This window comes from Cavia porcellus, unplaced genomic scaffold (genome assembly GCF_034190915.1).
Source record: "Cavia porcellus strain 051 isolate PalLab524CR breed Dunkin Hartley unplaced genomic scaffold, mCavPor4.1 scaffold_5, whole genome shotgun sequence".
Taxonomy (NCBI): Eukaryota; Metazoa; Chordata; class Mammalia; order Rodentia; family Caviidae; genus Cavia; species Cavia porcellus.
This window is the reverse complement of record NW_026947488.1, coordinates 63,856,780-63,883,532: the sequence shown is the minus strand read 5'-3', so window position 1 is coordinate 63,883,532 and position 26,753 is coordinate 63,856,780. Positions and strand designations below refer to the sequence as shown.

At 40.7% G+C, this 26,753-nt stretch overlaps 1 protein-coding gene across 3 annotated transcripts in view; it reads left to right on the top strand.

Moving 5' to 3' along the window:
- The first annotated feature begins 4,363 nt into the window (after nucleotides 1-4,363).
- The window catches only part of Pik3cb (phosphatidylinositol-4,5-bisphosphate 3-kinase catalytic subunit beta), a 149,219-nt gene continuing 126,829 nt past the window's right edge, over nucleotides 4,364-26,753 (top strand). Inside the window, exon 1 of one of the 3 annotated variants that reach the window (XM_063249082.1) lies at nucleotides 4,364-4,382. The gene's annotated coding sequence lies outside the window, so the exon portion shown is untranslated. Of the gene's footprint in view, nucleotides 4,383-4,979; nucleotides 5,121-5,225; nucleotides 5,324-26,753 lie in introns of those variants that run through there. The other 2 variants (XM_063249080.1, XM_063249081.1) reach the window with 2 other exon arrangements.

Below are 26,753 nucleotides of genomic sequence, written 5' to 3'. Positions count from 1 at the left end.
TGATTCTTTTTTTTTTTCCTATTTCCTTCCTCTCCCTTCAACTCCTACTCCCCTTCTTATTTATAATCCTTTTTGTTTTTTTAATCTTTTTGAGACAGTCTAGTTTATGCAGTTTGGGCTGGCCTTGAACTCACTTTGTATCCCAGGCTGGTCTCAAATTTGTAATGATGTTCCTCCTCAGCCTCCCAAGCCCTGGGGATTACAGGCAGGTACCTCCAGCCCAGCTACAATCCTTATTTATTTATTTATTGGTACTGAGGATTGAACTCATGATCTCATGCTTGCCAGGCAGGCTCTTATGCCACTGAGCTAAATCCCCAGCCCCTCCTTTTTTATTTTTATTTCTCATACAGGGTCTCACTAAATTGCCCAAATTTGAATTTGCAGTCTTCCTACCTCAGCTTCCCATAGTGCTAGAATTACAGGCTTGTGCTTCCAAACCTGGTTTTCTCTTGGCAGCTTTGAAGGAAATATTTAACAAAATCTTGTTAACTTCATTCTGAATGTTCATCTAAATGGAGCATCCCTGATCTCCAAATGGGTAAATTTTCTTTCTTTCTTTTTTTTTTTTTTTGAGACAAGGTCTTACTATATGGTTCAGGCTGGCCTCAAATTTACTATATAGAATAGGTTGATGTTGAACTCACCACCATTTTTCTGCCTCAGCCTCCAAAGAGCTGGGATAACAGGTATGCACCACCAGTTTAAATGGATAAATTTCTTTTTTTTTATATTGGGAACTGGGAACTTGTGCATGATAAGTAAGTACGCTATTATCGAGCCACATCCAGCACCTAAATGTCTAAATCTTGATCTTGTAAGAGGAGCATTTATCTGCCCCTTGACCAATTGGGGCATTCAGGACTAGAACATTTCCCTCGTGTCTCAACTTCTTGGAATTGAGCAACCCAGGTTTTTGTTTTTCCAGATCCATCACCTACCTGCAGGCTTCCCTAATTATTTGCATAGGTATTTTATGACTGCTATAGCCTGTGAGTTCTGCTTGATTTAATTATCAGAGTCTGGTAAGAACAGCCAAATTGCATAATCTACCTCTATTTTATATTTATTTATTTATTTGTTTGTTTGTTTTGTTTGTTTTTGTATTTTGAGACTGAGTCTTGTCATGTAGCCCAGGCTGGCTTTAAACTTGTAGTCCTAGGGGCTGGGGATTTAGCTCAGCGGCATAAGCGCCTGCCTTGCAAGCAGGCAGTAGTGAGTTCGATCCCCGGTACCGATAAAAAGGAAAGAGACAAAAAAAAAACAAAAACAAAACTTGTAGTCCTCCTGCCTTAGCATCCTACCTCCATTTTATTTTATTTTTATTTTTCATTCATTAATTTATTGGTGGTATTGGGGATTGAACCCAGGGATTTCCGACTGAGCTACGTCCCTGGCACCTGGGGCCCTTTTAGTTTTAATTTTATTATTTATTTTTGTGGTACAAAGCATTGAAATCAGAGTTTTTGCACTGAGTTACATTCTAGTCCCGTTTTAAATTTTTACTTTGGATGAGAAGGGAAGAACAAGTAAAAAGAATTAAGATATCTCATGTACATTTTTTTTTTGTACCAGGGATCAAACTCAGACCTCATGCTTGCCAGGCAGACATGTATGCCACTGAGCCAAATACCCAGCCCAAACTCATGTACATTTACCAACTTCCCAAGATGAGTATATGTATTACAAATATGTATTAATGAAAATAAAAATTCTTAAAAAAAAATAAAATGTTATTTTTTTTGTGTGTGTTTTTCCTTTTTTTTTATCGGTACTGGGGATCGAACTCATGACTGCCTGCTTGCAAGGCAGGTGCTTATGCTGCTGAGCTAAATCCCCAGCCCCATAAAATGTTATTTTTAAGACAAGGTCTTGCTAAATAACCCAAACCAGGCTGGGTTTGAATTTTCAGTTCTCCTGATAGAGGAATGAAATTCCTGACCTGCTCTATGTCTGGTACAAGTTCGTGTTCTCTAAAATCGAAGAATGAATTTTAGGAACAATGGATGTTATAAGAGTAGAAATATTTATTGAGAGAAAGAAGGCTTCTGTCTGCGAGAGAGACAGAAAGGGTCCTGAGTGGGTTGCCAAAGATTCTGTATTTTCTAGGGATTTTTATAGAATAAAATCATGAGGTGAAGAGGGTCTAAGGTGGGGAGAATTGGGAACTCATAAGGCAGATGGGCGTGAGGTGGGACAGAACTATGATTAACCAACCAGATTAATTGTTCAGATAGAATTGACTAAATCAGGGACAAATGGGGAGGAGAGTCACATAGCAAGTGAGCATTCTTCCAGATCAGTGACCCTTCCGGTAAAATGGGTTGGTGACTCCTGGCTTCCCAAGGAGATCCATGCCTATTCCCTAAGGTTTATACTTAAGGGTGTGATGGTACTTGTTTTGCCTTCTATTTTGAGATCTGGCCCACAGCAAGAGGTGTGTGTGTCTGCTCTAAGGTCACAAGACTTTTGGTCTTCTGTGCCGGCTTCCTCAAAGGCCTAGCCCTGTCTGAGTGCCTATAATATTTCTAACTACCTTATACTCCTGCCTCAGCCTCCCAGATTGCTAGGATTATCGGTATGTGTCACTTTGCCCAGCTGGGCCATGAAACTTTGATTCAAAAATGTTCAAAGAAGTAGAGTAGTTAAATGTTTATTTACTTGCCTCATAATTCCTTAAATGTAAAAACAGGTTAAATTATAGTCTAGGTGGATTCTCTGCAACAAACAGGGCAACACCCTTGTTGATAAATAGCTCACATTCCTGAAGCAGAGCCACACCCAAACTCCTTCAGAACCAAGGCTACTATCTTTCATCTAGCTCATTCCATACATGAGTGCTAATTGATTTAAAATTATCTAAATCGTAATTTTAAAACCACACATGCCTATAATCCTAGCACCTAGGAGACTGAAGCAGAAAAATTGCAGAATTCAGTACTACCCTGGATTGAAACCCTAATTCAACTCTCCTTCCCCCAAAGTGTCTGATTATTATTGTTCAACATTCAGTGTATTTCTTTATAGTACTAGGGATTGAATCCAGGGCTTTTGCATTGAGCTACATCCCCAGCCTTTTTTATTTTTAATTGATTAGGGTGGGCGGAGAAATACTTTATAGTTCAGGCTGGTTTTGAACTCACTATGTACCTCTGGTTAACGTTTGCCAAACTGTTAAGTGAAAAATCAATGGTTTTCATTTTTTTTTTCATGATTATTAGTGAAATTAAAGCGTTTATTTTCTCTTTTTTGTCATTTTGAGACAGGTCTCACTATGCAGTTCAGGCTGGTCTTGAGCTTACTTTGTAGCCCAGGCTGGTCTTGAACTCACAAGGATCCTCTTGTCGCAGCCTCCTGAGTGCAGGGATAACAGGTGTGAGCCGCCATGCTTACGAGCATTTTTTGAATGAATTATTTGTTTGCTTTAGGACAGTACTGTATTTTTTATATCTTCCAGGCTGGTCTGAATCTCAGGATCCTCATCTCAGATTTGAGAATGCTAGGATTACAGGTGTACCTATTGCTTGTTTTTGCTTTTTCATTTTTGTTCTGGGGATTGAATTTAGGGCCTTTGCAGTGAGCTACATTCTTAAGTCTCCGTCAATTGCTAAACTGCCAATTGCTACGCTGGGTTCAAATTTGGGATCCTGCTACTGTGGTTCCCCAGATTGCTGGGATTATGTGTGTGTATCACCATGCTAGACTTCTCTGGTTTTGAAGAAGTCCATTTACAGAAAAACTTTTTTATGTTAGAGATACAATGTGCTTGTCGTGTGTTTTGTCCAGTTCTGTTCCAGGTATTGTTTTTTTCTTAAATAAGAAGTCATACAAAACCTTCAAAACATTTATTATTTTGGGATGGGGAGCGTTGAGACAAGGTCTATGTAGCCCAGGCTGGCCATGAACTCGGTGATCCTCCTGCCACACCCTCCTAGGATTAGTTGTTTACTAGCATACCTGACTTCAAAACGTTTATGTGGACCAATGTTTTGATTTTTTTCTTTGATGATTCTGGACTTCCTGTCTTGCTTAAAGTTTGTCTCTCTAAAATTATATTACTACTATCTGAAAAAACTTCCTCTAACCAGGCACGATGGTGCACGCCTGCAATTCCAGCTACTTGGAAGGCTGAAGAGCCACGCCCGGGTGCACCTTTGCCTTACATTAGATTCTACTTTCAGATTATATTTACACCACTTAACTTGCTGCCTGAGCTTATTACAGTAGCATTAGGTTGCAGTAACTACTATAAATCAGTTTTACAATATGCTCGACTTTTAGGTTCTCAACAAGTAAACTTCAAGTGTCTTATTAAAGAGAGGACTGGGAAATTCCCGGATTGTGGCCCAGGACAACACAGATAAGGCAAGCAAAAGAGTCAGGTAAAACGTAGTTTTGTAGATAAATATTAGCTGTTGTTCCACACACAGCAAAAAGAATTTTGGACTTAGAAGGTTGAACTTTTCCATTTAAAAGACCACTCACTGTGGAGGGACTGGGGCTGGCTGTGAGGACGCTGAGTGGCCTCGAGCCCCCAGCCCAGAGGCACAGTCACCAGCACGAGAGGCGGGCAGGGTGCGTCCGGAGCCGGAGTGAGTTCCCAGTCGCAGAACGAGCGAGGCGCCCGGGAAAAGACTCGGGAGAGAAGGCCGGTGAGGAGCCTAGGAACAGGCTGTCTGGGGAGGAGACCACGCAGGCCTGAGCAGGTGCAGACTGTCCCAAAAGCGGACCGCAAGAGAAAGAGGAGGAAAGGGGATTCCCGGTGCCGCAGTCCCCCCGGTCGCCTCGGCCGGCGCGGGCCCGGGATTGGCCGGCGCGCCTCGCTGGCTGGGCGGGGTTGCTGGGAGGCCTGGTCCGGAGGCAGCGCGCGCGCACGCGCGGGCACGGCGGGGGGGGCGCGCGCGTGCTCCGTCGGTCGGTGCGGCGGCTGGGGCGGAGCGGGCCATGGCAGTGGGTGTCGGGCGGGTGTAGTGCCGTGTGGGACAGGCGGGAGGTGACTGAGAGAAGCGGGGATGGGGGCTCCCGAGCGGGGCCGTCGTGGCAGCCTGGACTGCTGAGTGCGTACCCGGAGCAGGAACCCGCGGCGGTGGCGGTGGCGGCAGCGCCGGAGCGCCGGGCAGGTGAGTGCGGCGGCGCGGGACCCGGATGCGGCGCGGCTGGAGGGGCGCCAGGATTGCGGCGCCAGCGGAGGTGCCCCCGCGCGGCCCGGCGGGCGGCCCTGCCCACCGCAGCCCTGGGCGCGGGCGGCTGCCGCGCGAGCGCAGCTCTTCCTGCCCGCGCCGAGGACGCTTGCCGGGTTGCGGCCCGCCTGGGGCTCTCCAAGGTGAGCTGTGCCCAGGCCTCCGGGGAGGCTTTCGGGCGGCTGCCGGCGGGCGCCGGTGTGGGGAGGCGTTGTCCTCTCTTTCAGTCTCTGCGACACCTCCGGGAGGTTCCGACCCTTAGGTGGCTGTTTTGCGCAGAACTGTATTTGAGGGGCGGAGATCCTTGGCTCTTGGTTTTGGGAAGTGTTTCAGAAGCCCAGTGCCGTCACAGATAAGCCCAGGACCGAAATAGGCTGATGCGTTTAGTGGAAATAATAATACATACTTCATAGAGTTGTGAATATAAGCATAGCCTAGTAGTAAGTGCTCAATAAAGGTAGCTCTTAGAAAGAGCCCTGCTGCAGCATCTTGTCAGTTGTTGCAATTCCTGTCTGCAGACTCGCGTTTGGGGGGCTCATTTATTTCCGCCCTGGACTGGTGTTGTAAGAAGCTCAACTGAGGTTGCTTAACATTAGAGCCTGTAATCTTAGAGTGGCCAAAATAGAAATCTATAGCCTCTTCCTAGAGTCCTGCTGTCTTGAAGAGGCTGACTTTGAAACCTGTGTGAGGTACCAAGTGGGAATTGCTGCCTGAATGAAACTAAGTGAATCCAGGATTCCTTTATAGGGGGAATACACATTTAAACTGCTGTGCAGAGGGTGAGACACATAAACTTCAAGTGCTTTGATGTTTAAATAATCTTAAGTGACACTTAAACTCTGTCACTTGTTACAGAGTATAAACACAGGAAGAGTATGGAAACAGACTCTGTTTTCTGCATTGCTACATCCGAAGGGAGTGATAAGTGCTTTTGTAAACATCGTTGTAGGCAGTGTCTGATGAAGTCATCCTAATTAACTTAGAAGAGTACTTGTTTTGAAGCAGAAGTAGATGTTTGGAAATATGATTCTTAATAAAATCATCTTGAACAGGTCAGAGTTCTCAGCAGTTCATTAATCATTTGGGGATTTTTATGCTACATTGTAAGGTTTTATGGTAAAAGCAGAACTGCTTAAGTCAGAATAATGCAGCATAGGAAGGAGTAGTCAGGATAAGGATCTTAACCTAGTTTCGGAGGCAGGAATGGAACAAAGTGAAAATCCTCAGGCTTAAAACTGGAATTGCATTCACCAAATCGAAAATGATTTAAAGGAAAAAGTAGTTTTACACTCCCCTGATTTAGATTATCACTAGCATATTCCACTATAAAGATGATTTCCCTCCTTTTTTGTTTTCTCTCTCTTTCAGTACTGGGGATTGAATCCAGGGGTTTTTTGCTTGATAGGCAGTTGCTTTGCCCCTGAGCTATGGCCCCCAGACCCTATTTTGTGTTTAGACAGCATCTCTGAATTGCCCAAGCTTGTGCCAAGCTTGCTTTAGAATCTCCTACCTTAGCCTGTTTCCTGAGTAGCTGGGATTAAAGGCCAGGGCCATCATCTCTAGGTGCCTGGAAGATTTAGCTAATGTTGACTGTATTGATTGTAGGAGTGAAATTATTTATGAAGTCTTCTGATTCCTAATATAACGTTCTGAACACACCTTTTTTTGGCTTCCAATTTTTGTAGTAGGAAGTCAAGAGAATATAGAACAGTGATGGGGAACTTTTCAGAGTTTTCAGCTGTTCAGCTTGTTGCAGAATAGTTTTACTGCCACTGGTTTAGACTTACCCTTTTTTAGAGCTACGCATGGTTTTAGACTTGCTTACCTTCTTCTTCTATCCCTAGTGCTGGGATTGAACCCAGAGCCTTTGTGCTGAACTACGTTCCCAACCCTTTTTATTTTTTATTTTGAAACAGGGTCCTTTGTACAGGCTGGGCTTTAAATTATGACCCTCTTGACTCTAGGTTGTTTTAATTTCCTTGGTTTTCATTAAGGTACTCTACCCATGAAAAGACTGGGCATTTAAATATTAAACCATTAATGACAGAAATGAATTTTGTTTATTGTATGCTAGATCATGGGTATTTTTGAAAATAAGGAAGCAAACCTTTTTTTTTTTTTTTTTTTATGACCGTCTCACTGTGTAGTTCAGGCTGGTATTAAACTCTGTATGTAGCCCAGGCTCATCTTCAACTCAGCCATTCTCTTACCTTAGGGAGTGCTGGGGTTAAAGGCCTGCTCCACCACACCTGGCTGTTTTGTGTTTTTTGTTTTGTTGGTTTTTTGTGTGTGCGGGGTACTGGAAATCCAACTCAGGACCTCATGCTTCCTCGGCATTGTTTTGTTCTTTTAAGGTGTTAAATTTTGTGCATAATTGGGAAGGATGTTGTAGTTTTACCCTGCATTGCAGTGTTATTTATTGATTTATTTATTGTTACTTTTTATTTTATTTTTTTTTTGGTACCAGGAATTGAACTCACAACCTTGCACTTGCCAGGCAGGCGCTGTGCCTCTGAACTATATCCCCAGCACTGCAATCCTATTTAATATTTTTACAGGAAGCAGGAATTTTTTGTTCAATTAGACAGTTTTTTTTAAATCTGAGAACATTCCACTGCATGCAAAGTACGTATGTGTATGAATTGTGTGTGGATATGTGCATTTTCTGAACCATTTGATTTGGAGTTACCCTATTTTGGAATAGATTCTCATCATTTGGTTTATATTAACATTGGAAAGCTTTGTCATGGTGTATAATGGTACAAATAATTTATTTTCAAAGAAATATGTAAAAAAAAAAAAAACAAGAAATATGAAGAAAAATATGTTGGAAGAAATCCAGTCTGGCTCAATTTACTTTTTTTTTTGGTACCAGGGATCGAACTCACGACCTTATACTTGCCAGGCAAGTGCTTATGCCACTGAGCTAAATCCCCGGCCCTCAGAAGAAATCCCACACTAGAGAAACAGTATTTACAGTTTAATAAATACAAGAGAAGAACAGAAACAAAGGGAGAATATCAGTTTTCAAAGCTTGTAAGAGACAATTGTCCTTTCACATTTCCTTCTCTCACCTTTTCTACCCCCAGGTTTTGATACCTTTTTCTCTCCGTCCCATTTCTGCTTCCTGGTTCGGGCTATTTTTTTCTAAGGACTATTGTGAGCCTGTATTAATCCAGTGTCTCCTAGAACCCTTGTGAGAGAGGCAGCTATCCTTTTCCTGAAGGGACCGTCCTACTTTCTCATGATCACAGTATGTCTTCCACCCTTTGGGTCTAATTTTATCCATTATTAGAATGGCTGAAAATTGGTGTACTTCCTCTCTAACTTGTTCTTGAATATAACCCAGAGTAAGTCTTTGTGTTGTCATCTTCTAGTTAAATAATTCTAAATTAGCTTGGAATAGTGGTGCACACCTGTAGTCCTGGGGCTGGGAGAATGAGGCAGGAGGATTGCAAGTTCAGGCCTGGGCAATTTGGGCCTTTAGCAAGATACTGTCTCAAAAAACAAAACAAAACTGAAAAACAGAACAAATGTGAGTTACAAGCTTCTGCTTTAGACGGGGAAAATGAAAAAGGATTTGATATATGGTTGCAGCAGGCATAGTACATTAACAGTTGTTCTGAAAATACAGATTGCTTATCTCTAATATAGACCCCTTCCTGTGTCAAGATACTTATTTCGTTTAGATGATTGTGTTAGTCAGCTTTGTCACTTTGACAAGATGCATACCTGACAATGACAATTTAAAAGAGGAAAAAAGCTTTCTTTTGGCTCAGTTTTGGGACTGCAGCGTAGAGTTCATTGGTTCCATTGTTTCTGGGCCTGTGATGAGATTAGCGATGGAAGGGTGTGAGAGCAAATCTACTCACTTCTCCTTGCTGGGAAGCAGGGTTAAGAGCTGGAGAGGAGGCCTGGCATGGTGGCACATGCTGTAACCCAGCACTTGGGAGGTTGAGGCAGGAAGGTTGATACAAGTTCAGAGCCAGCCTGCACTACATAGGGAGACCCTAACACCTCTCCCCTCCCGCCTCAACAAAGCCTCGGAGGAACCGGGTGTGGTGGTGTATGCCTGTATTCCCAGGACTCCTGAGACAGGAGGAATGCCGTGAGTTTGAGGCCAGCCTGTACTACATGGTGAGTTTAGGATCAACATGAGCTATATATGTAGACCCTGTCTGAAAAAACGAACAATAAAATAAAAGTCAGAGAGGAAGTGACCAGGGACAGGATATAGTCCACAAGTTTTCATTCCTATTAATAACTTCATTTAGGCCTGATCTTCGAAATTTCTATCAGTTTATCATAAAGAATGCTACCAAGTTATGTGCACAGCTGTAGGTAAGTCCACTAATGAAGTTAGAGCCCTAAGGATCCCTTTGCAAGGAAGTTTTTTTTTGGCCATTACAAATGATAATATTTATTTATTTTAAAGGGAATAAAAACAGAACAGCAAAATGAAACAACAGTGATAGAACATTAGGAAATTCACTATCATTACTATATTGCATACTGTTATCCTCTAAACAGTTGCTCAGAGTACCGGCCCTAGGCTTGCACAGTCAAACAACACAAACATCAGGTTGCTTCCCTGCTTCAGTTATCATCTCATCCTGGGTCAGTCCCGTTGCTCACGGGTATGGGGGAATGCAGGGACGGAGGCAGCTTCTTTGCTGCTTCTCCCTAGCCTCCAGGGCCCACAGTGGCACACAGGGTGGGGTGGTGGAGACCCTGCATGCCTTACAGGGAAGTTTTTGTTTTTGTTTTGGTTTTTCTTTTTCTATGAGACAGGGTCTTGCTGTATACTCCAGGCTGACCTTGAACTCCGTTTACCTTATAGAAAGCTCTGAACACTGCACTGGGGACCAAACTCCCAACACAGAGAGCTTGGGGGACATATGTCTAAACCATAACAGTAACTATACAGTTTTAAACAAAAGGATTTTCTAAAAGAGGAGTGACGTTTTAAAAATTTACCTAAAAGCCAGGCATGGTGGCACACAGCTATAATCTCAACTCTCCAGAGACTGTGACAGGATTGTGGGGAGTGTGAGAGCAGCTTGGGTTACACAGTAAGTTCAAGACCAGCCTGAACTACACAGTGAGATCCTGTCCAAAAACAAGCAAGAATTAAAGCAATACTTTTTGTTGTTGTTGTTGCTGTAGTTGTATGAATTTTCTTGTTCTATATCCACTAATAGGATGTAGAACAATTTTATTTATTTATTTTTTCATCTTTTGAGACAGTTTCATTATGCTGTTGAGGCTGGCCTTGAACTCACTTAGTGGCTAGCTCAGGTTTGCCTCAAACTTTCAGTGATCCTCCTGCCTCAGCTTCTCCAGTGCTGGGATTATAGGCATGCATCACCATGCTTGGCCATGTACATTTTAGGGTTTTTTTTTTTTTTTTTTTTTTTGGTGGTGGGGTACTGGAAATTGAACTCACTGAACTTGCCAGATAGGTGCTGTGGCACTGAGCTACATCCCTAGGCCTTAATCCCAGTTACTTGGGAGGCTGAGGTGGGAGGGTCACTTGAGTTGTGATTTGAGAGCAACCTGGATAACACAGTGAGATCCCACCTCAAAAAATATATATACAAACATCAAAACAAAATTTCTTATGAATAGAGTATGTCAAACTTGAATATAAGTAGATACTTGATCAAAGTAATTTTTAGGGGGGAGTTTAAAATTTTTTTGGTACATTTTGGGTATACATAATGATAACATCATAGGGAATTTATACCTGTACATGATAAATTTTGCTCCTTTTTACCATGTCCCTTCCCTTCCTTCAATCCCATTCCCTTCTTTATAAACACTTTATTTCTTGTAGTTTTTTTTTCCTTGCCCTTTCTTTCCTTTCCCTCTCTCCCTTTCTTCTCATTTGAACATTTTTTTTCCCATTTCCCAGTATCTATTATACATTTTGGTCCTTACTTACACTTTTGGTTTCTCACATAGAAAAACAGTGCAGCATTTAAACATCTGTGTCTAATTTATTTCACTTTAAAGTATGGTCTCAAGATGAATCCATTTCGCTAGAAATATCACACGTGCATCCTTTATGGCAGAGTAGTACTCTTGTATAAAAATACCAACGTCTTTATCCATTCATCAGTTGATGGGCATGAGCTGTTTCCAAGATTTAGCTCTTGGAAACGATACCTCTATAAACACAGGTGTATATACTGCACTGCGATATGATGCTTTTCATTCTTTTCCAAAGAAGGGGAACACCTGGGTCAAATAGGACCTTCAGTCCTAGTTTTTTGAGGAATTTCCACTTTATTTCTACAGTGGTTGCACCAGTGTGCATTTCCACCAACAGTGGAGGATTCCTTTTTCCTTACAGCCCCACCAGCATTTGTTATTGGTTGATTGGTGAAAGCTTCTTTGGGGAGTGAGCTGGAATCTCAGTGTTGTTTTAATTTGCATCTCTTGAATGACCAGTGATGTTGAATACTTTTCCATGTAATTGCCATTTTGACTTCTTCATCTGAGAATGTCTTTTCATGTCAGATGCTCATATTTGGATTGGATCTTTAACTTTGGATGGTCTGATTCTTTGAGTTCTTTATATATTCTAGACATTGGTCCTTGGAGGAATAATTGGCAAAATTTTTTTCCATTCTGTGAAGTGTCTCTTCATGCTGTTGATTGTTTCTTCTGTGTAAGAGTTTTTAAAAAATTGGGGCCAGGGGTTTAACTCAGTGACGTAAGCACCTGCCTGGCAAGTGTGAGGTCGTGAGTTCAATCCCTGGCACCAACAAATAAATAAATACAGAAGATTTCTGGCACACAACAAATAAATAAATACAGAAGAGTTTTAAAAAATCGTTTATTGGTACATTTTAGCTATTTATAATGATAATATTCTTGGGGCATTTATGTCTGTAGCAAAAGCTTTTTTTTTGTGGTCATTTTAAGATAGGGTCTCACTGTGCAGTTTAGGCTGGCTTTGAGCTTACTTTGTGGCCCGGACTAGTCTCAAACTTGTGATGATCCTCCTGCCACAGCCTCCCTCCAAGTGCTAGGTGCAAAAGATTTTTAATAAGATTAGATCCCAGTTATTCTGTATGATAGTTCCTGTGCAATTAGGTTTGTTCATAAAGTCTTTGCCTACATTGTTGTTTAAACAGTTGTACTGACTTTAGTTTCTAGCAGATATTTAGATCGTCAGTCCATTTTGAGTTTAGTTCAGTGCATGGTGATAGACATAGGTCTAGTTTTAATCTTCAGCATGTGGAAAGCCAGTTTTCCCTGCACTAGTTATTAAAGAGGCTACCTTCCCATGAATGTGTTTGACATCTTTGTTAAAGATAAAGTGGCTTAGTATATCTGGAGTTGTACTACACATCCAGTCTGTTCTATTGATCTTCTGATCTGTTCCATTGATCCTTGTGTCTGTTGTATTGCCAGTACCATTCTGTTTTTTATCACAGTAGCTTTGTAGTATAATTTCAAGCCAAGGGACTGTTATGCCTCCTGCCTTGCCTTAATCGTCCAAAAATGCTTTTGCTATTCTAGGTCTCTACTGGTTCCAAATGAATTTTTCTGATTCTGTGAGATATGCTTGGATATTTTGATTGGAATTGCATTAAATCTGTATAATAATTTTGGAAGTATGGCCATTTTCACCATATTGCTTCTTCCTACCCAAAAATGAAGGATGTCTTCCCAGGCATGGTAGCGCACACCTGTATTCCCAGCATTCAGGTAGCTTAGGCAGGAGGACTGCTGTTAGTTTGAGGCCAGCTTTGGCTACATAGTGAATCTGCATAGTGAGAATGTGTCTCAAACAAAACAAAACAAAAGGAGGTATCTTTCCATTTTATGATAGTCTCTTTGATCTCCTTTTTTCAGAGTGCTGTAATGTAAATGTTAAGGTCTTTTATTTCCCTAGATTGATTCCTAGGTATTTCATTTTGGGGGGGATGCTATTGTGAAAGATTTTTTTCCTAGTTTTTCTCTCAATGAGATATTTTTGTTTTTTTTCTTTTGTACTGGGCATCAAACTCTACTTCATGCTTGCCAGGCAGGCAGTTATGTCGCTGAGCTAAACCCCTGGCCCTGTCAATGATTTTGTTATTTGTGTACAGAAATGATACTGATTTTTGAGTGGATCAATCTAATTGTTTCCATGTAGAAATATGAGAATTCCAGTCTTTGACATGATGGGCTTACAAGCAGTAAACTAATTGGCCTTACAGACTAAGAAATGTTATAAAGGCTTTAAACAAAATTGTAAAAAATTACAGCCACAGTGTTTACCTATAATCTCAGCACTGAGGGAAGCTGTGGCAGGAGGATTACAAGTTTTAGTCCCACCAGGACAACTTAGTGAAACTGTGTCTGAAAATGAAAAAGTTAAAAAGTGTTGGGGATGTACCTTAATGCTAAGGACTCTGGGTTCAGTCTCCAGTACTGGGGGAAAAGATCATATAACTGGAACAAGACAGATCCCATAGTGCATGATTGAGATAGATATATACATCTTCTGTGTGTGTGAGTGTGTTTTAAGACAAGGTCTTGCTTTGTAGTTCAGGCTAGTCTTCAGTTCACCGTGTAGCCCAGGCTGGCCTCACACTAACTCATGGTGATCCTCCTGCCTCAGCTTCCTGTCTGCTGGCATCACAGATGTGCCTCATCACACCTGTGCATATGTATTAATGACAATCAATGAACTTTAAGGGTAAATAGAAATTACTTTTGTCAGGAATTAGGTTCTGAAATCTCACCTGTTCTCCCTGTTATCTCTCTAACATTGTTACATTTTGCTAGCCTATTCATTTTATTCCGTCACTTAATTGTATTAGGAACTCACGGGTTTTAGGGTTAACGGGTGATATACTACTGTGCATGTATTTGTTGGTTATATTGCAAATATGTCTATCCATTATTCTGTTAACTTGATTGCAGCCTAAAGTAGTTAACCTAGAACTTTCATTACATGCTCAGAGATTCACAAATTCTAACGCAGCTTTTTTGGAGTCTTTTTTTTTTTTTTTTTTTTGGTACAAGGGATGGAGCTCCTGACCTTTGCCACGCAGGTTTAGTGCTGCTGAGCTATATCTCTGGTCCCTGGAGTTCTTTTTTGTTTAGGCAGGGTCTCAGTATAATTCGGGCAGACCTTGAACCTACTGTGTAGTGCAGGCTGGCCTCCAGCTCTCAGCATCCTTTTGCCTTTATCTCCTAAATGCTGGGATTACAGATGTGCATGCCATTTCCTGCCTCATTGAATTTCTTTATAATAGCTCCTTCAATAGTATGTCACTTGAGGTTGGTTCTTTAACTGGGAGTAATTTCCTGCTGAAGTCAACAAATGTTAACCTGGGCAGTCTTCTATTTTGTAGTATCCTTAGAACCAGATCTGAGGTTCGAATTCTACCCTGATACAAACTCAAGGGAAATGCAGCATCCTTGACCCTGTAGTTTGAAATTCTTTAGTGCTTTAGCCACTTGGGAGAGATCAGGCAAGTGCACATTTTCCTTCAAGGGAAGGCTGATCTTGATTTTCCATGCTTACAACAGGATTAGATGGATTAAAATAAATCTGTGGGTAATCCAGTAGCTTTATTTTAAATAATCATATTTCTGACCAGTTTGTCCTTGTATTTCTAGCAACCAATTTATAACATTTACTTTCACATTTCTGCAACTAATTTATTATAGGTACTAATTGTACTTTTCATTTAAAAATAATTGCAGTTGTGAAGTAAAGAAAAGATAGAAGGGATTTAAGGAGTTAGATGATCAACCAGCATTGCTCAAACAATTTGGTATTGACTGGGTGGTTTAACCACTGTGCTTGTTAGACCTTGAAGACCTAAATTCCATAAATTCCTCACCTGCTGAGCCACTGGAAGGAATTTGAAGTGACTGTCAACCAGAGGTCAAGCTCTATCTACATTTTTACACACTCATGCTTTACTAGTTTAGGTGATTGAGTTTTTATAATTTAAATAACCAGCATTTCATATTATCAGAATTACAAGTTTAATTCAATTTGGAGGGTTTTTATTGTTTATTTTTGGTAATTTAGTCTACCTACAGTTTTGTAGGAGAGAGAATGTGTGTGTGTGTGTTGCTGGGAGTTGAACCCTGGCCTGTACACTGAGCTATATCCCCAGCCCTTTTAGCCTTTATTTTCAGAGAAGTTTTTGCTACATTTGCTAGATTACCTAGTCTGGGCCCAAATTTTTGATCCTTCGGTTTCACTCTTTGAATTGCCTGGATTACAGAAGTGAGCCATTTTGCCTGGCTTTTTCTTTGCGAGACAGGGTCTCCCTTTGTAGCCTAGGCTGGAATTCATGATTCTCTGGCTGGTAAACATAGAGGAAAAAGTGTAACTTTCAACCTGTTAGATGTCAGACATGGTGAGTTTGATTTTTTTTTTTCTTTGAGACGGGGTCTCGCTATGCAGTTCAGGCTGGCCTTGAGCTAACTTTGTAGCCCATGCTGGTCTCGAACTCACAACTATCCTCCTGCCTCAGCCTCCCGAGTGCTGGGATTACAGGCATGAGCCACCACAACCAGCTAAGTTTGTGATTTTTGAAACTGAAGAATAAATGTTAAGAATGGAGGTTAAGAGTAGGACAATTTTTTTTTTTTTTGGTAGGACGAATTTATTAAGAGATAGCTCTTGAGGGACAAAGGGGGACTTGAAAATGAGTTGCCATCTTTTTGTTTATTTTTTTGAGACAGAGTTTTGCTGTACAGTTCAGGCTGGTCTTAAGCACACATTGTAGCCCAGGCTGGCCTCGAACTGGCAATGATCTTCCTACCTTTATATCTTGGGAAGGCATGTAGGCTTGGTCATTTTATCTTTATCTTGAAGCTTGGCCTTTGACACATGTGCTTCCAGCCAGCCGCCCCCCCCCCCTGTTTTGTTTTCTTTTTGTCTTTTTGAGAATGGGTCTCACTATGCCGTTTAAGCTAGCCTTGCACTCACTTTGTAGCCTAGGCTGGTGTGGAATTTGCAGCTAACCTCCTGCCTCAGCCTCCTAAGTGCTGGGATTTACAGGGATGGGCTACCATGCCTGGTTAAGGATTTACAAATAAGAAAGTGAGTTAGAGAACTTTCCCAGTGAGTAGATGAACTGGTAATTTGATAGTGCTACTTCTGTTTCTGTTTGACTGCATAGCTGGGTAGGTGAGGAGTTAGGTTTTGTTGTAGGCAGCCGAGTTAGTTAGAAATATTATAAGCAAAAAAAAAAAAAAAAAAAAGAAATATTATAGGCGGTGAGACCGGGGAGGTCCTCAAAGGAGCTAGTGCATTAACCCAGATACCTGGCAACTGTAGGGAAGACAAGATACCTCCTGCTGTGGGCCAGACCTCAAGACAAAGGATCAAACAAATGCATCCACATCCCAAGGACTGATATTCTAAATGGTTCCCTATCACCCAGAGGAAGCCAGGAGTCACCATTCCAACCCCCCAGGGAAGAGTCACTGCTCTTTAAGAATGCCCGCTTTCTATGTTACTCGCTTCCCCATTTGTTCCTAATGTAATCAATTTTACCTGAACTAATCTTACTGGTTAACCATAGTTCTGTCCCACCTTATGCCCATCTGCCTTGCAAGTTCCCAGTTTTCCCCACCTTGAACCTGTCTCACCCCATGATTTTACTCTATAAAAGTCCCTGAAAAAGACAAGAGTCCTTGGCAACCCCCTGGGAACCTCTTCGGTCTCTCTTCAGACAGAAGCTTGCTTTCTCTCAGTAAATATATTCTACTCTTCACCTCCGTTGTTCCTAAAATTCATTCTTCAATTTTAAAGAATACGAACTTGTAAGGGACATAGTAAGTTGGGAGTTTCATTCCCCTATATCAGTTTTAGAGTTAGGAACACATTTTTTTTTTTTAGATAGTCTTGTTTTGTAGTACAGGTTGGGCTTGAACTGGCTGGCCTCCTGCTTCAGACTCCTAAATGCTAGGATTATAGGCATGTGCCACAAGATTATAGGCACGTGCTAACCTAGTTTGCCCTGTGGTTTTAGTCTCTGGGCAAACTAAATTAATAAATACATTTTTGATTTTATGCTTATTTAATTTTTCCCCCAGTGATGAGATGGAGTGCTGAGTCTTGTACATGTTAATACTAAGCTACATACTTAGCCTTACTTAATAGTGTTTCTGTGTTAGTATACTTGTATGCTCCTTCTAGAGAGCACACCTTTTTTTTTTTTACTTCTATATTTTTGACTCAAAACTTTATTCATAAGTATGAATTTACCTTGTGAATGCCTTCATTCTCAAGATTTGAATTTGACCACCAGGCTACTAGAAGTTTCACTTAGTATATTTGCGTTGATATTTTGCCTGGTTGTGTATTTTGGCTCAGTAGTTTTTTTTGTTTGTTTGTTTTGGTACAGGGATTGAACTCATGTTCTCTTGCCAGGCAGGCATTTATACCACTGAGCTAAATCCCTGGCCCTGCTTAGTAGTTTTATGGTTGCCTGGAAAGATTAATGCATATTCTACTCTAGCCACAGACTTAAAAAAAAAAAAAAAAAGATACTGAAATTGGGGCTTGGTGGTTCACACCTGTAATCCCAACACTAGGAGGCTGAGGCAGGAGGATTGATGCCGGTTCAAGACCAGCCTAGGCTACAAAGTGAGCGCAAGGCCAGCCTGAACTGCATGGAGAGACCTTGTCTGAAACACACACAAACACACACACACAACAAAGGTACTGGACATTAAATCCAAGGCCTTCTCATTGAGCTACATTTGTGTGTTTTTATTTTGCTATGAAGGCGTGATCTTGCTGAATTGCTAAACTGTGTAGGATCAGGCTGTCCTTGAAATTTGAAATCCTCACACCTACCTCTGCCCCCTGGCCAGAACTTTGGGGTTACTAATGTGTGCTGCCATGACCAGGTCTCACAGACTTGTTTTGTTTTGGTTTGGTATTGGGGATTGAATCTGTGGCCTTGCCTATGCTAGGCAGGTATTCTACCATTGAACAACATCCCCAGATCTTTTTTAAAAACGGTTACACTATATAGCTCAGGCTGGTCTTGAACCCATGTGGTCCAGGCCAGCCTAAAACTCATGGCAAGTTTCCTTCTTCCCTGAAGTTGGGATTACAAATATGTGCCACCAAATGGGGCAGACCTTTTTATTTGGAAATCAGATTTTCCTAAGTTGCCTCAGCCAGCCTTGAACCTGTCATCCCCTACCACAGGCTTCTAGAGTGCTGAGATTATAGGTGTGTGCTACCATGCCCTGCTCTATATATTTATATTTAATAGTTGGTACATGCAGATACAGAATTTAAAGAGATACAGAAAATATGTCTTTCTCATCCCTCTCTCTAGCTATTCAAGTCCCTACTCAGGCTATAATCAGTCACTGCCTGAGAATTAATCCCACATTGAAATGTTTTTGTGTTTTGTTCCATAGATAATGTATGCGTTTGTGTAAGCATGGCAGCATATTATACTCATTGGTTTCTGTGTATTTCGATGCCTTGTCTCAAAAAAAAAGGAGGTGCACTAATAATGAATACATTCATTGTGTTGAATTGGTACATGTGTCTAACATTTCAATTATTTTTTCCCTTGCCCTTCCTCTTTTTTTGAATGTTTTCCAGCATCATTCATTCATTTATTTTTTTGGTCTTTTGAGACAGAGTTTCACTGTGTAGAGGATGGCCTTTTTGAACTCAATGTATAACCTATGCTGGCTTCAGATTTGTGTGGCAAATTTCCTATCTCAGCCTCTCAAGTGCTGGGATCACAGGCATACACCACCATAAGTGGTTTCACTTAATTTATTTTATAAGTCTTTATCAAGGTAATGATCATAAACACAGATTAACAGCCAGACTACAGGCTAAAAAACACATACAACATATAACACAATTATACTAAACCAAGATACACTTCTGGGTACATTGGCTATGCTAGAAGCCTGTTGAGTTTGTATTTTAGTCATGTAATATTGGGCACTTGATTACATGATGCTTTCTTTCCTTTTTTTATTTTCTTTTGTGGTACAAGGGATAAATTTAGAGCCTTTTCAGTGGGCTGCCTCCCCAGTCATTTCTGTTTTGAAACAGATCTTGCAAAGTTGCTGAGTTGCCGAGAACTTGAATATGTAGTCCTCTTGTTTTTGCCTCTAGATAAGGAAATTTCAAAGAAATGGATAAAACCGAAAACAAAGGTACAAGATAGAGAGATGAGACTGTTAGTGCAGCATTCATGGTTTGGAGAAAGAATCCACATGATCTTTTTTTTTTTTTTTTAATTTTATTTAAGGAGAAAAAGAAAAAAAAAGGGTACAAGTTATACAGAATTCCAGGAAAAAAATTAAACAGTAGGAAATCACTAGTTAATGGATTACATATTGTCATCTTAGAAATATTTGTTCAAGTTACAAAATTAAAGCTTATATAGTGGACATTCCAACAGTGAGACCAAACAGTTCTGTTCAATGATCCAACAAAACTCAGTAATATCATTGTCTATCGTACACACTTAAATATACATGCAGTTATATCGTTTAGAGCACTTTCTTTTCCTCTCTTTTGTACAATGACTATTACACATTTTGGGTTTTATTGCTCCCACAGTTCTTATTACTTTTTTGGAAGAAAGTAAAACCAAATGTGACATGACAGAACAGAGTCAGTCAAATCAAAAGGATGGACATAATAGATAATGCAAAAAGCATAATACAAGGTGATCAACAATGGTTACCATAATGCCTCCCACTATCTCTAATAGAGGTGCCTATATCTTCAGTTATAATAAAATTGAACAAAACAGTAAAGAACGAAACCAACAAAACCAAACCATTGGAGAAATTACAGGTCTTCAAAAGTAGGTAATAGTCAACCAGAATGGGCGTCATAATGAATCCCACTATCTTCACAGCTGTTGCCTAAACTTTCGAACCTGGTACTATCAAGCAAAACAGAATAGAGGAACGTCAGTCAAAACAAGATGGTGAGAGCAATACAGGGCTTCAAATCAAGTTAATAGTAAATCAAAGTGGGTTACTATAATATATCCTACTATTTTTTAAAATTATTTTTCCCTTAATTAAAAGGATAAAAGTAAAAAAGTAAATAATAAAATGGAGATTGAGATAAAAGAGGGCATAACAACAAAACAGCGCAGAAAGAAACATAACCATTTAAGCAAAATAGTGTTTCACCACAAGATAATCCCAACATAAAAGTAGTTACCATATTGTCTCTTTCCTTGAAATCTTTGAGTATAACTTCGTGTACAGTAGCATCAAATATATCAAAACAATGTAAAACCATTCAAGAGAATGACAGTATTACAGGGTATTTAGAATCAACTAACAGAAAATGAACAATGGTTTCTGTATAATCTCCTTGCCTATAAAAGTTTTTGTTTATACTATCACATATAATAAGATCCAATAAGATACAACATGTTAAGACCAATGGAGACAGAAGAATAAAAGCTTGATGAGACTTCAAAACAAGATGATACAAAATCAGCATTACCTATTATGATGTCGTTTCCTCCAAAATAGCTGTTCCTGTCATCCAATCTTCTCTGCCTCATTTCTGTTGAGCTCTTTTTCTGTCATTAGTTGTCAGTTTGTCTTTTTTTTTTTTGCTTTTTATTTTTATTTTATTTTTTTTTTATTTAAGGAGAAAAGAAAAAAAAACAGTGAAAGGGTACAAGTTATACAGATTTACAGAGGAAAAAAAATGAACAGTAGGAAATCACTACTTAATGGATTACATATTGCCATCCCAGAATTAATTGTTCAAGTCACAAAATTAAAGCTTGTAGAGTGGACATTCCAACAATGATACTGCAAACAGTTCTGTTCAATGATCCAGTAAAACTCTGTGATATCATTTTCTATCATATACACTTAAATATACATGCAGTTATATAGTTTAGAGTACTTTCTTTTCCTCTCTTTTGTACAATGACTATTACACATTTTGGGTTTCATTGCTCCCACAGTTCTTATTGGTTTTTTGGAAGAGAGTAAAACCAAATGTGACATAACAGAACAGAATCGGTCAAGTCAAAAGGGTGGACATAATAGATAATGTAAAAACATAATACAAGGTGATCAACAATGGTTACCATAATGCCTCCTGCTATCTCTAATAGAATTGCCTATATCATTAGTTGTAATACAATTGAACAAAACCGTAAAGAACAAAACCGACAAAACCAAAACATTGGAGACATTGTAGGTCTTCAAAAGTAGATAAAAGTCAACGAGAATGGGCGTTATAATGAATCTCATTATCTTCACAGCTGATGCCTAAACTTTCGAACCTGATACTATCCAGTAAAACAGAATAGGGGAACATCACTCAAAAACAAGATGGTGAGAGTAATACAGGGCTTCAAATCGAGATAATAGAAAGTCAAAGTGGGTTACTATATTATATCCTGCTATATTTTTCCCTTTAATTAAGTGGATAAAAATAAAAAAGTAAATAATGGAGTGGAGATTGAGAAAAAAGAGGGCATAACAGCGAAACAGGGCAGATCAAAACATAACCATTTAAGCAGAATAGTGTTTCACCACCAGATAATTCCGACCTAAAAGTAGTTACCATATTGACTCTTTCCTTGAAGTCCTTGAGTACAACTTCGTATACTGTAGCATTAAGTATATCAAAACAATGTAAAACCATTTAAGAGAATGACAGCATTACAGAGTATTTAGAATTGACTAACAGAAAATGAACAATGGTTTCTGTATAATCTCCTTGTCTTTAAAAGGTTTTTGCTTATACTATCGTACATAATAAAATCCAATAAGATACAACCTATTTAGACCATTGGAGACAGAAGGACAAAAGCTAGATGAGACTTCAAAACAAGATGATACTAAATCAGTATTACCTATTAAGATGTCATTTTCTCCAAAATAGCTGTTCCTATCATCCAATCTTCTCTGTCTCATTTCTGTTGAGCTCTTTTTCTGTCAGTAGCTGTCAGTTTGTCTTCTTCATTTTGTTCTCTGCTCCATTCGTTGTGGCCTCCCCACCACTATTTCTGGGTTCTTTGTATTTTTCTTTTTTTAGAATATCCTGCAATACTTTCTGTAGGGTTGAATTGGTGGTTGCAAATTCCCCCAGTTCCTCTTTATCCTGGAAGCACCTCGTTTTTCCATCAATTTCCAGGGACAGTTGTGCAGGATATCTCAATCTTGGCTGGAGATTATTATCTTTCAAAGCTTGAATTATTTCTCCCCATGCTCTTCATGATTTGATGGTTTGTGAAGAGAAATCTGCTGTAATTCTGATGGGTATTCCCTTGTAAGTGAGCTGTTTCTTGTCTCTTACAGCTTTTAATATTCTGTTCTTGTATTGAATTTCTGGAATTTTTATTATTATATGCCTGGGTGTTGCTCTGTTTGGGTTGTAGGTAGCTGGGGTCCTGTATGCCTTATACATCTGAGTATCTTTACCTTTTGCTAAATTAGGAAAATTCTCCTGGATTATTTCTGTGAGTAGCTTTTGTAGTTCACTTGTTTGCGTCCCTACTTCTTCTTTTATGTTCTTAATCCTTAAGTTATGGATCCTCTTATCATCTTCTTGTCTTTGTATTATTGCTGTTTGTTTCTTTGTTATTTTTAAGAAGTTTTTCATTTCATTCTCCCATATTACAAGTCTGCCCTCCAGATCAGATAGTCTGTCCTTAGTTTCTTTCAAGCTGTTATGCCAGTCTTGGATAGACTTCTTAGTTTCTTGATAGTCCCTTTGAACCTGCTTCATGTACTCTATGCTTTCTCTGGTTTCTCCATCAAATATTTCTCCCCTCTTTTTCTGTTCTTCCATTCCACCATCTGTTCTTTCCTGGGTGGTGCTTAGCATTTCTCTAACTATTCTGCATACTTCTAGCTTCAGGTCGTTGATAACTTCATTCCTGAATTGGTCTATGAGGCTCTCTATATGGCGCTTAATGTCTATTGGTGCGGTGTCCGCTATTGCCTGTTTCTCAGAATTGGGGGCTGAGGAGCCTTTCTTGTTGCTGCCTCTTCCCATATTCTCTGTTTCTTATATGTGCAAGCTTATATGAGAGGCCCAGCTTGTTTCCCTGTCAGTCACAGCCTGATCGAATTGTGCTGGTTAGGTGTTCCCGCTCACCGCTGCTCACCAGGCAGCCTACGCTGGGCCCGCCCCTCCAGACCACCCTCAGGCTCTGGGATCTGGGTTGGGCTAGCCTACTGGGTCCACCGGCAGCGTCACGCAGGTCAGGCACTTTTCACCAATCCCGCCCGAGAGGGGGATGTGTGGCTGGAGTCGCCACCGCGCCCTGCTCCCGCAGGACTGCTCGGGCCCTGAAAGTCCGCTGGAGTCAAACTGGTGGAGTGTCAGTTTCTCTCACTCACCTCACCACTAGTTGATGCACACCTCCCTGCCCGTCCTGTTTTCTACTCCGTTCGCAGACTGCCGTTCTCAGAGCTTCCGTGCGTCTCTCTCCTTGCCGAGCCGATGTAGAGGCAGCCAGCCGCCGCGGCGGGAAACCCAAATTGCGGCTTCCAAATGGCACGGGGTTCAGCCTCCACACCGAGGCTTTTCTGTTCCTGTTTTAGCACCAGGACTGCATTCCAAGTTGGTTTCTCTCAGCCCAGTTTGTTCCTGAGTCAGCAGAGCATATCTCCACCTGCTTATTCTCTTTAGTCCGCACCATTCCTGGCTTCTGAGCCTAGTTTTTCAAAGAGCCTCCGGTAGTTGCTGTTATCTGTCCGCCATGTTCTCCCGGAAGTTCCGTCAGTTTGTCTTCTTCATTTCATTTTCTGCTCCATTCATTGTGGCCTCTCTGCCACTATTTCTGGATTCTTTGTATTTTTCTTTTTTAGAATATCCTGCAGTATTCTCTGTAGAGTTGAATTGGTGGTTGCGTATTTCCCTAGTTCCTCTTTATCCTGGAAGCACCTTGTTTTTCCATCAATTTCCAGGGATAGTTGTACAGGCTATATCAATCTTGGCTGGAGATTATTATCTTTCAAAGCTTGAATTATTTCCCCCCACGCTCTTCATGATTTGATAGTTTGTGCCGAGAAGTCTGCTGTAATTCTGATGGGTGTTCCCTTGTACGTGATCCTTTTCTTGTCTCTGACGGCTTTTAATATTCTGTTCTTATATTGGATTTCTGGTATTTCGATTATTATATGCCTGGGTGTAGCTCTGTTTGGGTTATAGGTGGCTGGGGTCCTGAATGCCTCATACATCTGAGTTTCTTCATCTTTTGCTAAATTAGGAAAATTCTCCTGGATTATTTCTGTGAGTAGCTTTTGTAGTTCATTTGTTTGTGTCCCTACCTCTTTTATGTTCTTAATTCTTAAGTTATAGATCCTCTTATCATCTTCTTGTCTTTGTATTATTGCTGTTTCTTTCTTTGTTATTTTTAAGAAGTTTTTCATTTCATGCTCCTGTATTACAAATCTGGCCTCCAGTTCAGATAATCTATCAAACAATTCTCCCCATTTTTTCTGTTCTTCCATTCCACAATCTGTTTTTTCTTGGGTGGTGCTTAGCATTTCTCTAACTATTCTGCTTATGTCTAGCTTCAGGTAATTAATAACTTCATTCCTGAACTCGTCTATGAAGCTCTGGAGATAGCGCTTTATGTCTATTGGTGCTGTGTCTGCTATTGCCTGTTTCTCAGGGTTGGGGGCCGAGGGGCCTTTCTTGTTGCTCCCTCTTCCCATATTCTTTGTTCCTTATATATGCAAGCGTATATAGGAGGCCCAGCTTCCTTCCCTGTTGGCTACAGTCTGTTTGAATTGTGCCTGCTAGGTGTTCCCGCCCACTGCAGGGCACCAGGGATTTACCGACCTGGTAGCCTATGCGGGGCCCGCCTCTCCAGGTCACCTTCTGGTGCTGGGACCTGGTTGTGCTAGCCTACTGGGTCTCAGCCAGCAGCCTCATGTAAGCTAGGCACTGCTCACCACTCCCGCTTGTGAGGAGGGATATGTGACTGAAGTCAGTACAACGCTCTGTTGTGGCAAGTCTGCCCGGTCCCAGAATGTCTTCTGTTGGAGCCTCCTAGACCGTGGAAGAGACCCAGTTTCCCTCACTCACTGCAGGTCGATGCACGGCTCCCCGTCCATCCCGCTCTCAACTCCGTTCACTGATTCCTGTTCTCAGAGGTTTTGTGCGTCTCTTTCCCTGCCGAGCCGATTCATACGCAGCTGCCGCGGCAGGAAACCCAAATCGTGGCTTCCAATGGCGCGGGCTCCAGCTTGCACGCTGAGGCTTTATCTGTTCCTGTTATAGCACCAGGATTGCATTCCCAGTTGGTTTCTCTCAGCCCAGTTCGTTCTTGGGTCAGCAGGGTATATCTCCTCTTGCTTAGGATTCTTCACTCCGCACCATTCCTGGATTCTAAGCTGGGTCTTTGAGCCTCCGTAGCTGCTGCTGTCTGTCCGCCATGTTCTCCCGGAAGTCGACTTTTATGTCTTTGACAGCTACTGTGTGTACTGAATGCTTTCCCACATTGATTGTATTCGTATGTTTGCTTTCCAGCATGAAGTTTTTTTTATGGTTTTTAAAGCAATTACTGTGAGATAATGCTTTTGCACATTTCTCAGTTATATGTTTCTCTCCACCATATTTTCTAACATCTTTTTTCAATATGGCATGTAGAAATAAATCTATTCTCATAGTGGTTTTGTACATATGAGTTCCCCAAACTGTGATTTCTCTCATGGATTTGAACACTGTTAGATGTTCCACAGACTTTCAAACTTTTCTTACTTAGAAAGGATTTCTGCCCACGGTGAGTTTGTTCACAAAAATCAGAGCTGTCCTCCCCACCTGGACCATATTGACAGAGTCTCTCTCCAGTCTTCTTTATTTCATGCTTCTGAAGGGACTTGAAATCATTGCAGGTTACTATATCTTCATTATATTTATATTGCTGTTCTTCAATTGTCAAATAATTGTCTTCATCATATCATTGTGATACTTGAAGGTTTCAGAGGATCCTTTGCAGGCCTTAATTAGCAAGAAGTCACAGAAATTAGAAGTGCTCTCAGCACCAAACTCATAGTAAGCACTTCCTCCAAGTCCACATGATCTTAAAACAGCTGAATAAAAGGCAAATTGGGATGGAGAGACATGTAGGTACTATACTAACAACTCTACATGAAATAACACATGATGAAATATAATCCCATTTATTCAGTTTTACAGATGGCAAAATGGAAAGAAAGAAAACATAGTTTAGGCAGGCTTACTGGTGTCTACCTGTAATCCAAGTACTGGGTGATTGAGTTAGATTCTCTGTTAGTGTGGGGCCATCTGGGCTACATAGTAAGTTCAAAGATAGTCTGAACTATATCAGGAAACTTCTCTCAAAGAACACACAAACAAAAAAAAGGAAAGAATGAAAGAAAAAGCACTGTTCCTAGCCGAATGGGGTTGCACACGCCTGTGATCCCAGCATTTAGAAGGCTGAGGTAGGAAGATCACCGTGAATTTGAGGCTGGGTTGGGCTATATAGTAGCTCAAGGCCAGCCTGGACTACAGAGAGATCCTGTATTAAAATAAAACAAAACAAGAAAAAAAAAAAACAACACTGGTAATATCTTGCATAATTT